This window comes from Lissotriton vulgaris, chromosome 6, assembly GCF_964263255.1.
Source record: "Lissotriton vulgaris chromosome 6, aLisVul1.2, whole genome shotgun sequence".
Taxonomy (NCBI): domain Eukaryota; kingdom Metazoa; phylum Chordata; class Amphibia; order Caudata; family Salamandridae; genus Lissotriton; species Lissotriton vulgaris.
In genome coordinates this window covers 588,823,442-588,838,672 of record NC_141694.1, presented here as the reverse complement: position 1 = coordinate 588,838,672, position 15,231 = coordinate 588,823,442, and the positions used below count along the sequence as shown (strand labels likewise).

The window sequence follows — 15,231 nt, the reverse complement described above, 5'->3', positions numbered from 1 at the left end:
GGGAACGCCCACCCTGCGCCCGAACGCCCACATGAAGCCTGATGCAGGTTTCATGTGGCGCAGGGCTTTACAACGTGATGCAAGGGGCTTGTAAATCTGCCCCTGAGTTTTTTTTACTCTGAACGCCTGCTAAACAGGTACTAGTGCCAGAATTCTTTCCCTTAAAAAGAAAGTCTAATTGTAACCCAATTGGCAAGGACTTTAACTCCCTTGTAAGTCCCTGGTACCTAGGGTCTGGGTACTAAAGAGGGTCCCTAAGAGCTGCAGCACGTCTTATGCCATCCTAAGGGACCCATACAGAAATCACATGCAGACTGCCACTGCAGAATGCGTGAAAGGATGTAAACTCCTCCTGAAAACACAACATTGCACATTGCTTGTGTTCAATGCCCATACACTGCATGTACAATATGTAAGTCATCCATACAGCAAGCCTTAGGAGCCCGAAGCATGAGCAGATATGCCCATGTACTGTCTAGTTCAATTACTGAACAGGGAAGCCATTTGAAGTACATAAGTACTGGACACTGGTCATCACGAGTTCCCCAGATACATAATGGCTTCACTGAAAGAACTTGTGATTGGTATCAAACACCTTGTCTTAATACATCTGTACTGATGCCATGATTTATTATGACAAGCAACCAGAGGGCACCTTAGAGGTGCCCCCTGAAACCTTACTAGGCTTCTAGGGTGCTGGCTGACTGGATCCTTCCAGCCTGCCACTACAGAGCTGTGTCTGACCTCATGCAGGTGAGTGTCCACACTCTCAGGAGGTCACGTACAATGCCTGCTCAGGCAGGAGATGTTATCAACTCCACCAGCAGGATAGCTAGTGAATCTGCACACCAAGGATAGAGGCTTCAAAGCCTCTGCCATCTTTGATATGTGACCCCGGCTACCATAGATCTGGGAGATGCCAGCACCCTGCCCTGAGGCCCATCTGGCACCAAATTGATGGGAAATTAGCTGTTCAAGGAGGCGTGTTACACCTCCTGGCTAGTCACACCCATAAGGTGGGCTGCCTGAAGAGAACACGAAAATTAGTATTTCACCATCTTTGTTGTGGTGAAATTAGGAATGCTAGGACAGGATTATGCCCTGTCCCCACAGGAAATGGTAATGTATGGAGTGTAGTGACCCCAAGAGTAAGTAGCCCATTTGCTTCAACCCTTCACTTCCACCGACTCACCTAAAGTGAGTGTTGAGGTGGCCCCTTGGCACCAGGAACTCAGATTCATCTGACTGATGATAGAAGAGGACAAAGAAGAGCAGAAGAAGCAAGAACTGCAGACTGCTGGTGGAGAATTGGCACCAAACCCTGTCTGCCTCCATACTCCTGTTCCGACAATGTGACAATCCAACTCGTTCTGCATCTGTGCATCCTCCAAAAGCCTTGGAGGGCCTCCAGCACTTCGCCAAGCCATCAGCATCTCCCTTCAAGTAGAGGAGCCACTTCCCTGCTGCCTGCAGGCACCAACCACAACATCCGGTTCACCGTTCTGCTGTTCACTGGGTCCACTGACATAGTAGCCACCCAGGAAGAGGTCACCATGCTCCTAGAAGTAGGAGCTATGTCCCCCACCATGTGAGAAGATGCCAGGACCAACCACAGCCACCCTGCACCAATACCCAGGGGACCAGAACAATTGAGGCAAACAAAGCTTGCTTGAGTCCAATCCAGACTCCAAAGCCACAAAGACTGAGCAGCCGATAAGGGTTGGCTGCACCACAGAGGCCAGCGCCAAGAGTGGCCCAGCTGTCCTGGTTTGTACCAAAAACAGTGGTTGTCATTGACCCACAAGCACCAACTGATCAAAACCTTCTGCACCCAGGCTCCCTGACCCGGGTCCCCAAGACAACCTAAGATTCTTACCTGCTTCCAGGACCCCATGAACAGAGCCTCCCTTTGGGAGCTCCCTGATGTGTCCCCAAGTCCCCCTCTGCAGCATGTTTCTATGTGGCCACTCTCTTTTCCTACTGTGTAATGCTCGAGGCTACAAACCTGCCCAGCACCTCTGCACCTGGACACACCTAGGCAGGTAATCTCGAACTTTTAGACCTTGGCCGCCTAGCACTTTAAGTCCTAATGGGGAGCCCTGAGAACTGTTTGCAAATAATCGTGTGCCGTATATGCCTTTTACTCCATAGGATGGCATTACCACATAAAACGCATTTAAGTGACATTTTTACTTACCCTCCAAAATTGCTTTTACGAAAATTACTAACCCATTTACAAAGTTCTTGGAGTCAAAATAAATATATAAAAATATTTTCTATTTTAAATTGGTCTCAAGTTTCTTCTTGAGTGTCTGTCTCATTTATTGACTCTATGTGTTTAACACATGTATTAAAATTACTCTCTGATAAGGCTAAACTGCTCGCCTACACTACCAAAGAGAGCATTTGGAATAAATAATTTAAGGCCTGTAAGTCAGTCCTTTTTGGTATACTCCAGAAAAAGCCAGCTTCCTACAATGACCACTCATTTCACAACACAATGCTTCTGTTTTGCAAACACAATAAATTGCGTTTCATCTGGTCTTCCCAAAGTCCATTTTAACATCATTACCTACCTCAAAAGGAAGGAAGCAATAGAAGGTCTTCAGCTCTGGCAACTTTTCACTGAGCAGAAGCATCAGAAACGGAAATAACTTTTTTCTTACAGTAGTGGAAAAACTTCATCTTGAAGAAACTTGAAAGACAAAAAGAACATGGTAAAAGTTTAATTGATACCAGCAATGCTACACATTACAAGCACCATTTCTACAAAGCTTGTGAATTTTCTAAAATGTGCAGAAAATTGTACTGCTATCATAGCCTCTTTGGTCTGTCTGTTATATTGTAATATTTATTCATTTCTATTTTTCAAATGGATATTATGCAAAAAATAAGAACACATACATATCCTATACAAAGTACGGTGTATATCCTGGCAAACATGTAGCTAGCGTAAGATAACATATCTAGGACATTGCTTCCAGGGCACTGTTAAGCATGCAGGCCATTGACAGTAAACCAAGAAACCAGTACACTTATCAGGACACTATAGCGTTTGGAATTAAATGTGGTAGAGTGCACCAGATAATACCATTGTTCCAAGAGCAAGGAAACTAACAATGCAACAACAGTAAACAATATTGGGCAGTTTGCCGACATATAGCAATAGAATGGGTATATGAAAATCAGTGCGTACCCGTGGTCCTAAGCATTAAACATTGACCATATATCATGGTCCAGTGCGACTAAATAATGCAACTGACAATGGGCGTAATTGAATGATGCTTCTCATGGGCGATAAGAGAAAGGATGGATTTGGTCAGTGCTGTAGAGGCAGCACAAAGAGGTGGGGGGACACATAGGGGGCGGGTAATACCATACTGAAGGCAGGGCAAGAGGCTCACATTTTCACATGTTCATGTTTATTGTGTAAATCTTCACCCAGTTAACGGATATAGCTGTGGTATCCATAGTAGGTATGTATTATTTTAGCAGTATTCCTATATATCTCCATCTTACTTATCTAAGAAAATGTAATATCTCATCTCAACAGGGGACAAGTCCTAAAAAATAAGTGGCTGGATTAAACAAGTTAGGCAGTATGCGAGTGACATTGTGGGGCATGATATCACAGTGGGTAACATCACATGTGGCATCACAGGAAGTGGGATCACACCCCATGACCTCACAAGAAGTGACATCACAATAAATGATCAGATCTTAAGACCTCACACATATGTTTAGCAGGTCTATCATGAATACATTTGAGTGCAGTACAATATTTAACAAATTAGATTTTGCTTCGGAGTACTGCCCAAAAAACACATTCAAGGCAGTCGGAAAATCTGGGCCTCACCGTTACAATTATTTCTCAAAACCCCGCCTCAAAGAAATTGGCAATGAGGAAAAACGTTCCGTCACTAGCACAGCTCACCCGAGGCGCGTGACGGAATGGTTCCGCCATAAGCGCCAAAGGGGTTAATATGACTCTTGTAACACGCAGAAGGCAGATTTTTATTTTATGTATAGGTAAGAGGGTTACTGCTTTTAACACAGAGATCCTTTTCTTACTTGCACTACATACATTGTAATGCCTCTAATTTCGCACAGTGAGCTATGAAGGACATGTGACTACTACAACTTGTAAATTTCACTGTGTTATGTAGCACGTTCTATACCTTGATTCTCACACATATGATTTAGTATCAATTTTTAATGTGTGTATGTGATGTAAAGCGCTCCAACACCCTGCACTGGGATGAGTATCACTATAGCGCTTTAAACGAAATAAATCAAAATAATGGTATTTAAATTGTTATTTGTGAAAATACTGGGATAGACCAACAGTGTATGCATATCTCTTATATGCAGGGACTGAACAAAGTGAAAAGCATGCCTCTCTCAAGTACCTGTAAAGTGATAAGCTGTATGCCTTTGTTCCTCTCCAATGCAAAGAGGTGTAATAGCTCCCAGGCAGGATACAGCCAGGATACTGAACAAAAGCAGGCCTGATTGGCCCTTAACGTCGCCCTTTGTTATAGGCCCAGCTGTAATCTGATAAACCTCTTCCCACCTGCATGTTGCTGCTCTGAATGAAAGCAGATAAGGTGAATGTGCTGCTGGCAGTGGCATAACAAACTTCATGGCCCCCGCCCCCACCCAAAGTGAGGTCCCTCATGCTCCGGATTCAGTCAGGGGTTCTCAGCCCTGCCTGTTCCCAGTGCTGAGGTGGGCCCCCCTGGTGCACGGCGGGAGCTGTGGAGGCTCTTGTTACGCCACAGGTGGCTGAATGTGTCCCGGTGTCTGAAAATTACATTGGGACAAGTCTGCCATGTTATGTGGGGCCCAACTTCTTGGCGGGGTAGGCGGCGTTCACCATATGTAAAGAGTGGATAGACGCTGTCATATGGACCCTTGACAATGGCCTTGCATATATTTAACACTTCCACTTTGTGCTCAACGTGCATGCTATTCTTTTGCAGTGCGCTATACTATGCGTTTCAGTCAACCATTTATCGCATGTGGTGGAGGAAGATTTACACAAGGAGTGAAACATGGAGAATGTAGCCGCCACTAGAAAGGTTGCTAGCCATCTGTGCGTATAGACTATAAGTCCTACAATATCAGCGTTGCCATGCAGTATAGCTAAATATAGGGATTTGTGAATGTCGGCTACTTTGTTCGGGTGTAGTTGGTTGGCCCGAAATGTCCTACAAATATTGTGCCAAGGCAGGCCAAGTCTTTAAAATGTCATATGCCACAACGTTGTGACTTCCATTTCCCTCAGCGTTTATGAGCGGTAGACTTGCATTTCTCAATCTATAAGGGGTCCTGTATTAGTTATTCAGGATCTTGAATATAACAGCTTATAATTTGAATCTTGAGCTTACTATCGCTCCTCTGACAGTGGAGGTAACCAAAGTTCAGGTGTATATTGTTTTCCCAAAACTACTTGCTATAAAAGTCTGGTTGAGTTAGAGGAACTTTCCAAGTGATGAGATTTAATAACAACTCCTTATAATCCTGACGCCATTTACTGTATCACCCATTGATCTGTAAATAATGATTGCTAGGTGATGGTTCAAGAACTATCAGGGGTGGGGGAGGGCCACAGCCTAGAACGGAGGAAATATGCTAGCAGTTGGAATTGCCCTTCAGTTGATTCCTGCAGTTTTTAATTCACTAATGGTTTGAGATGCCCTTCACTGTACAGTTGCCCAATTGTCTTTAAGTACCATGCCTGCAATTCAGCCAAAAAATTGTACTCCGCCCCGTGTGAATAGCCGAGTTATGCTGCATCAGTGCTGTTTTGTGTCTTAAGTAAATAACTATAAGCATTTTGTGTACTATTTTCTAGGCAGTTGTAGTTGCTTTAAGGATGGGGTTAATCACCATTACTGAGGGTGTACTACCAAAGTGAACCGGGGATGCCAGGCCTTGCCTACCCAAGAGGCAACATTGCAGGGCCACCGAGAGGAGGGACACTTCTGGGTCTTTGGTGTAATAGCTTAATTGGGACAAGTCAAAAGCTAGACTGTACAAGGCTATTTGAGGTATTCTCAGTCCACCAGCCATAGTGTCACCCCATAATCTAGTCACGTTCAGCCTTGGATCACTCTAAAAATAAGATCTGACATCAGCATCAATGTGGAACAAAAGTCTGCCTGAAGATTAGCATTTTTTTCAAATTCATTTTTATTTTGAAATGTATAAAGCGCATTGGCCCACATGCAAACGGTGCGATTCCTTAAAATCGGCCGTTTGCGAATGCAAAAGTGCTTTTTGGGATGCATGAAGCAATTTTAGAATTCGTAACATGTTTGCAAGTTCTAAAATTGCGGGTGCTTTTAAGAAGTCGCAGATGTGCGATTTCTTAAAAGCAATGCATCATTATATTTAAAACTGTAAAATCGCAATTAGGGTGCCAAATTTACCGAGTGGTTGAACCACTCGGTAAATTTGGAAAAAGTGTTTAAAATGCTTAAAATGTTTTTTTTTCAACATTCATGTTTCACACACACATGTCCTTAGGACATGTGTGTGTGAAACATGATGCGAAAAATACATTTGGACCCCCCCTGCACCCATGAAATTTTCAAAGTGCCACCCGCAATTCCCATTGACTCCTATGGGCCTTTTGGCCCATAGGAATCAATGGGAATTGCGAAAATTAACTTAAGAATTCGGTATTCATTTGGGATTCGGTAAAAATTGCGATTTTTACCGAATCACAAATGAATACCGAAAATAATGATGCATAGCATTTTACACTTCTTAATTTGCGATTCCTTATTTTTCGCAAATTAGGAAGTGCAAAATGTCACAATGATGCATGTGGGCCATTATACCTGAGGGTGTCAATGTGCTAGTCAATGAACAGCCACTACCAGAGAGATGCCCACAACTAGCATCACGGAAAGGAGAAGAGCCAGGTTTTCAGCTTCTTGTGGAATGGGGTGTGAGAGGAAAGACTACCAATATGGCTGGGAAGAGTATTCCATAACTTGGCAGCAGCGACCTGAAAGGATTGCCCCCTTCCCGCACTTGGCTTTATAAAATCTCAGTATCTCCACCTTCCTGAGAGGGGCGGACCTTAACTGTCTATTAGGAGTGTACCAGTGTGAAGCCGTTTGCAGGTGCATAGGGCCCTGGCGGAAGAGAGCAGTATGAACTAGACAAAAAACTTTACTGACCGGCAGACAGTGCAGGGAGCGCTGTCCCGATATATTTATCGAGTCTGGTAGTCCGCAGAGGGTACTCAGAACTTACAAATTAACAGATGGTGTGATTCCAGAATTCGTAATAGGATGAGAAATTTGGGACCGGGTTAATAGTTCAATGAGCACTCGAGAATTTAAAAGAATAAAATTTTATATTGAGGGATTTCGCTTTATTTTTTGGAACTTTTTCTGAAATTAGAATATTCCAAGTGGCACATTGATGTAAAACTCACTAGTGAATTAACAAGAAGATTTTGTGATTTCATATAGCAAGATATGGTTATATGGTGGGGCGAAAAAAGACCTATTACGTTGCACACAAATGAAGTTTTAAACGAACATTATTCTGGCCCTGATGATGTCCCGTGGGGGACGTAACGCGTAGGCTGTGGAGTTTTGCTGTATATATTTGATGGTTCATTGCTTGATGTATTCATCAAAAGAAACATACCATTAAAGAAACTGAACTCGGTTGATGAACCAAGAAGCTTGCATTTGGATTGGATTTTTTATGGACTTCAATATTTGATTGCTGATGCTAATGTTACATTTGTGCGCCTCCAGCTTGGTTTTGCAGATTGATTTTATATTGTGTGTCCCACGTATTTCCACTTACCTGCAATGCCATTGTGTATAGTAGTATGTTTATTTCACTTGTGTCACGTTGTGGCAACTGATTAGTGCCATTACGAGCATGCACATGTTTACCTTGGGAGACACAACCATTGAGTATGTTGGACAAGTGATCATGGTAACGCATTGATCCATGCATCCAAGTAATTGTTTACTTTACATTGTTTACTTTGATTCTTTGTGATTTTTATCTTTTTGGTTGGGCGGTCAGTTTTTTAACTTTCATTGAGCCAGGTATCTTTTTTTAGGGGAATTTATTCATTGCACATCACATGTTAGATGTGGGGTAGGGTTACATAACTCTTTCTTTTAGGGCTCGGAGAAGCCCCACAGATCCTTTTTGGACCATTTGATGAGAAACATGTCGATCTGATCACACACACAGTTTTAGGCTACTGAGGTGCATCATCTGCCTACAGTAATCCTAAACTTACCTAGTTTTTTAACCCTGCCAAGAAATCCACCATATTAATTTCTAGTTCAGGTTCTCTGAGACAGTTTCAACCTTCTTCACTTGACTAGACACACTCACTCCACCCCACATATTCTTGATGTCCTTACATACATATGACAAACAAATAAAAATGTCTCTGCTAAAGCAACCCTTCATGGGTTCCGTAGGGCATTGCAGTGCCAGCCCTACGAGGAGCATACACGATGATGCAGCATGACATTTACAGTGATGTGTGAGAGCACTAAGAAGTAACCCTTAGGATTCCCATTTCGCTTTCTTCTCTTTATTTCCCTACTTTGCTCTCTGATAGGAACAGTACCCCCACTATTTGTTGTATTAGTGATTTCAGAGAGCCTGGATACTGGACCTTTAATGGCTCCTAGCCCCCCTTCTTTTTTGTTCAAATACTTTAGAGTACCAACATGGACGATAAGTAATTGAATGACTCGAGAGAAATCCAACAGCAATTAAAAAAAATAATGTATATTTTTATCTTACTCCAGATACCTCAATGAATGGAAGGGCATACATATAACCAGAGTCATAGATTTTTGAAGCAATATAATATCAGTGCAAAATATTACAGTGAAAGTTTAACATTGCGGTCAATGGGAAAAAACACTAGTGACAATTGGTCACTTGCAGGTCGAGTTGCGTTGTACCATAGCAGGGTAAAGGTGATGCAGATCCAAGGACCAAGCCACAACAGTCAGTTCAATTTACTTGGCCTGTGGAGCTCGGGTGCAGAGTTGTCCTGACTGTCCCTGGTGCTGAATGGGAGCTGTGGGAGAGCTGCTTTTACTGCTGAAATGGTGCTGTGGGGAAAAAGATGCAAAAACAGAACAATTAGGCCGCTGCTGATGTCGGGTGAATGTCGGATGGCATTCCTTCTAGGTGCGGCATTTAATGCAGGGCTCTGAAGGCAGACTGGTGACCAACAAGACTTGACAGCAGCAAGTGGAGCAGAAAGTAACTTTGACAGCTGGTGGTCCTGGAGGATGCTGTAGCTGCCTGTAACTTCATGGAAAGCAGTACTAGTGTTCTAGACCATCTGCATTTGGGAGGTTCCCAGGAAGGCCAGATGAACAGTGATCCTTTGGATCCACAGCGTTGTTTTACCTGCAGTTTGCCATGGACTAGTGCCACTAGTCCAGGGGAGCCTCAGGGTACTTCAAGTTTACACAGAGGTCCCTCTGTCTAGGACAAGTGTCAGTCAGGAAGATCCAGGAGTGTTACCACAGTCACAGAGCAGACCTATTTTCTTTTGTGCATGTCCTGTTGTCGCAGACACAGGTCTCTTCTTCTGTCCTCTTTGTTGCAAGTTGTTCAGAACTGAGGATCTGGTGTTCGGAGTGTCCCTTAAATCCTAGATTTAGGGGAGTTAGGGGTGTGGAAACAAGTAGCCATTGCTCTGCTAGTCCCTGCAGCTAATATGCGCACGTGGTGACCACATTCAGAGGTGTGGGCCATCGTTTCTACCCAAACCTCTATTCTGCCACTCCTAAAGATGGCAGACATCTAATTTTAGTATACAGACCAGGCTGAGCATCCTGGAGGTGTGGCTAGCCTTCTGGGGGTTTACACCTCCTTGACTTATTTCATGCCTGGCTGGATGCAAATGTGCCTGGGGCAAGGGGAGGGCTGTTGCATATCAGAGGGGGTGCAGCTTTTAAAATTCACCACCTTGATGAGCCAATTCATTAGCCTGCTTGGGTGAAGGGAGGTGTGACCTCCTTCCTGCCCATGCCTTTGTTCCTGACTCCTTGGAGTGATCACACCACCTGGCAGGAGATCCGAATCCTGTCTTGGTGGCAGCAAGAACAGGCTGTCAGCCAGAGCACAGGGAAGGCTGGGGTTACCAGATGGGAAACCTCTATGGTGCCAACGGGGTACATGCCACATCTCTCCTGGCATGAGGTTTGTATCAGGGGTGAGAAGGTTCATTGTTTAATACCAAACATGACATATTTAGGCAGTAATGTAATCGAGCTGCTAACCTCCGGTTCGCTAGGGTGCCAGCCCATGTTATCATAGGGACTGTCTACAACTTATAATGTTCTTATAAAGGTACAATGCACTATATGGATATATACAATCTAGCATGCACATGGCCACACCTTTGATATACTACACTCTGCCTCCTGGGCTTTAGGAGGCCTTGCTTAGGGGTGACTGATAAATATTAGGGGCAATGCATTGACTCGCCACACATGGTGAGTGTACAGTCAAGTTCGAGCAGTTTGCACTGTTCCTGCAGTATGCAATGCCAGGCCTGATGTCATTAGTTTATTTGGGTCACTCAGGGTGGAACAATCACTGCAAATCCTGGGTACCCCTTTACCACCCATGCCCTGGGTACCACTGATACCATATACTAGGGACTTATAAGCAGGTAAATCCCTGGCCAGTTGGGGATACCAAGTCACACATCAGTTCTCTGAAAAGAGCACGGGGGCCTAGTAAGCAGGCTCCAGGGCACTGTCAGAGTCAATAACCAGAATCTAGTAGTCTAACTGGGAGGCATAAAATGGGAGAGGGGGCATCTGCAAAATGGCTTATTTTCCTAATCTTGGTATGTAAGTACTGCAGAATTTTCTTTTGCTTAATGTCGTGAGACAGTCCATTTACATTTAGAGTAACAGCAGTCAGTACTTTACTATCTTGCCTCACTTGTCAAACAGAATATTAAGGCTGAGGGAAAAATAGGCCAGGTAAGCCTGGGTGTTTCTAACATATGGGCTGTGGTAGAGGTAGAAGATATGCTCAAAGTTCTAAAAGGCAGAGACAGTCAGAAGGTGGTAGAGGAAGCAGCACTATTGATTGAATATAGCATGCAGACACAGTGGCTTCCAAGACATAACAGCATCCTACGTTGTCCGCTCCACACTGATAAAAAAACAACAGACATCGTCATTGTGACCTACTTCGTCCATCGGTAGTTACTTAACAGCAGAAACTATGTGAGTATAATATAAGAAGCAAATGTCAAAACCATGTTAATGGTCCTTATGTACTATGAGTAATTTACACGCTCCATACCAGTGAAACCCCCAGTAAAAAAGGTAAAAGAATACACAATTAGCGGCCTACATAGATATTGAAACCAAGAAAGTCATCAAAGCTCTCCAATAAGGAAGAGCTCACACCATAGTGAAACCCCACAAATAGTGATCTTGAAAGGAGTTCTTTTCATAAAGTCCCATCACCAAAGTGAAAATACGGTAAAGAATCAGAGTACCTTATTGGAAACAAATCGAGGCTTGAAAAATAAACAAAGTTATGTGGTCCTGGGAATCACGTTTCCAAGAGAGTAATCCTTATTTTATTTATAATTATTCATTAGTGCAAAGTAATGAGCAAGGGAGGGAAGGAATATCAAGAAAAACAGTAGTAGTTCATAATTTTAAAAGGCCATCTATTCTTACAGATCATCTGCATCTTGTGAGTCTATAGATCTCTTTATGCATCCAAAGTAAAATGACCCATGTAATTATAACACGTATCATTACACCTGAGAAGATCTAAAAATACAACGAGCCACAGATCATTAAACACTGGGACCTGGTGCATGTTTGTCATTAACAAAGGCTGACAAACCTATTTCAGAACCCAGGCGATATATAGTAAAACTCCTTAACCTCATTGGCTGCTAAGACGTTTCCCCTCCTGTGCTGGAATTTGAGAAATTCCATTGTTCATGACAAGGTCAGCTCGTCATAAGCACAGCTCCAGTGTGCCTCATGACGAGCTGAGCTCGTCATGAGCAGGGAAGGGGTTAGAGATTGGAGGAATAGAGGGAAAAAATTATATTTAAAAAAACGTACCTTCTGCTGCCCGGATGCCGATGACAGCCTAGGTGCTTGACTAACGGCAGTCTCTGGCAAGGCATAGGCTCCTCACCCAATCCAAACACTGCTCCCATGCTATCAGCGGTACAAAAGAAGGTGGTAATGGATGGAGCATCTGAACCAATCAAACACTCACACCCAGTCAAAAGATCTGGTTTTAATCCATCACCGTTCTTTAGCCCACTCTGCCAACCCAGTTCAGACATGGCTATATGCAAATCAGTCTGACCCTGTGCCTCATGGGAACAGTCCAGCCCGAACTGCCAAGCCATGCCTTCCCTGGACCGGAAACAAGCTTCCGAGGACCAGTTTCTGGCATTCCAGCTGTCTTCAGCCCGGCTTGCTTGAATCCAGTGGCAAAGTTAGCAAGGGACTCATGTCTGAGCATACTCTGCCACACTTATGGCAGCCAAAAGCGGTACAAAAGGGGGTGGTAATGGACGGAGCATCTGAACCAATCAAACACTCACACCCAGTCAAAAGATCTGGGTTTAATCCTTCACCGTTCTTTAGCCCACTCTGCCACCCCAGTTCAGACATGGCTATATGCAATTCAGTCTGACCCTGTGCCTCATGGGAACAGTCCAGCCCGAACTGCCAAGCCATGCCTTCCCTGGACCGGAAACAAGCTTCCGAGGACCGGTTTCTGGCATTCCAGCCGTCTTCAGCCCGGCTTGCTTGAATCCAGTGGCAAAGTGAGCAAGTGACTCAAGTCTGAGCATACCCTGCCACACTTATGGCAGCCAAAAGCGGTACAAAAGGGGGTGGTAATGGACGGAGCATCTGAACCAATCAAACACTCACACCCAGTCAAAAGATCTGGGTTTAATCCATCACCGTTTTTAGCCCACTCTGCCACCCCAGTTCAGAAATGGCTATATGCAAATCAGTCTGACCCTGTGCCTCGTGGGAACAGTCCAGCCCGAACTGCCAAGCCATGCCTTCCCTGGACCGGAAACAAGCTTACGAAGACCGGTTTCTGGCATTCCAGCCGTCTTCAGCCCGGCTTGCTTGAATCCAGTGGCAAAGTGAGCAAGTGACTCACGTCTGAGCATACCCTGCCACACTTATGGCGGCCAAAAGTGGTACAAAAGGGGGTGGTAATGGACGGAGCATCTGAACCAATCAAACACTCACACCCAGTCAAAAGATCTGGGTTTAATCCATCAACGTTCTTTAGCCCACTCTGCCACCCCAGTTCAGACATGGCTATATGCAAATCAGTCTGACGCTGTGCCTCATGGGAACAGTCCAGCCCGAACTGCCAAGCCATCAGAGCAGCACCAGAACTGGTCTGAGCAGCCTGCTCTGCTGCTCAGACACTGCCTGGGAGCCTGCAGCCTTTTTTCCAACTTGGCTTTGAACACAGCTGGGTTGGGGAAATAGAGGTGCGCATGTCTGTTTGGCTGGTCTGAGACAGCCAGCCAAATGTACATGCACACTTCTGAGTGCCCACCACTCCTGCCTGTTATGGCGACCACCCCGCAGACACGTACCAGCCAGAGCCCCTCACAGAAAAATAAAGTGAAATATTGTTTTAATATGATTTTATTTTTCTGCATCTGACTCTGACCAGTGGGGTGACGCTCCTCCAACATTACGGAGGAGGTGCCTTCGCAAAATTGGCTTGTGAATGCTTATATTTTTAACTGTAAATGCAATGGTGTTAGGTCTTAATTTCAGAAACCTTTTTGCCAGAGATATTTATTTCAGTGCTTCACTTCAGAGCTCCATATTTATATATTTTACATTGTGAAACAATTACTTTGGATGCGTTCAATTATCTGATCAATTACCTCCCGTAAACACCATCCATTGCTGATCCCTCACAAACCCTAAATGCCATGAATCCCTGACCCCTAAAATCCCTCTCCACACCTGAACTACACTCATGCCTAAAGCTTAAAAGTCCTTTCTGTCACAAAATTTCAAACAAATATCTGAGCTCCACTGCAGTGGAATCAGAGATGACTGCAGAATTCTTCCCACCTCCTCCCTGTGAGACTCATACCCAATGGTAGACATGAGTAAAAGAGGCCCTGGAGAAAAGGGGATGGGAAAAGATACAGCAGCCAGTTGCTCACTGTAGCACAAGACAAGGGGTGGTTACCTAAGGAAATAGAAATAATCAACTGCCTCAAATATTGTCGAGGATGTGAATTGTATGCACACAAAGCCTCTTGCCTCTAACTTTTATTATATCTGAACCTTATTTTCTGCTTGCACTGTGTTACAACACATATATATTCTTACCAGTAACTCTGTTTAAAAACGAAATACAACAAAGGAAGGAAATAACTGGGTGTTGCAATAGCACATTAATAATTTTCCCTTTCTGTCATATGTACCTTTTTTTTTAATGAAAGTCTGATTTGTAAATCCAACAAAAATATAGTTCAGTGACTTGCCAGACATTCAATAAATAAACATACAGGAAAGTAAACTGTCCCAGGTTGTAGTCACTTTCAAACAAATAATGCAATGCTTTTGAATATTCTCCAAAGTAAAGAAAATGATCCAGAATTGTTTCTATCAGGACAAAGAACAAAACAAAGCTTTCAAAGTTCTTTTTCCATTTCACATTACCAGCTCCTGAATAACTCTGTTTAAAGACTTCAAACTGACCTTTGTGAAGTCAAGTCTAGCAGCAGAAAACTCATAAATCCAAAGGTGACCTTTGTGAACTCACTTTTAGTTAAGCAAATGAAAACCTATAACCAAAGGGGAAAAAATAAAAGATGTTTGAAATCAGAACATTGGAAATCTTCTCACTTGACCCTTGCAAACTCTTCAAGTGAAGCAGCTGAAATGAATCACCTTCAATGTTTTCACATGGAAAGTCAGTAGAGGAGTCAGCAGAACAGCTTGCACGGATACAAGCTCATTGGAGTAATAGATAGTGTTCACATTACCAAGAGCCTTTAACATAACACATCACTAAATCAACAAAGTCTAGCCCACAGTTCCAAAAAGAACTTCAATATGGCACTTGAACCTGCACAGGAGTTCTGTGCTGCAATTCCTTTAGTTCAGATTTGACTACTTCTCCAAAGCCAATCCCTGAACTGGTAATTGA

General features: G+C 43.7%; 1 protein-coding gene across 1 annotated transcript in view; it reads right to left on the bottom strand.

Moving 5' to 3' along the window:
* HTR1E (5-hydroxytryptamine receptor 1E) overlaps positions 1–15,231 on the bottom strand; it is a 1,214,090-nt gene that overhangs the window by 122,414 nt on the left and 1,076,445 nt on the right. The window contains exon 5 of the mRNA XM_086925235.1: positions 2,577–2,695. The gene's annotated coding sequence lies outside the window, so the exon portion shown is untranslated. The remainder of the gene's footprint in view (positions 1–2,576; positions 2,696–15,231) is intronic.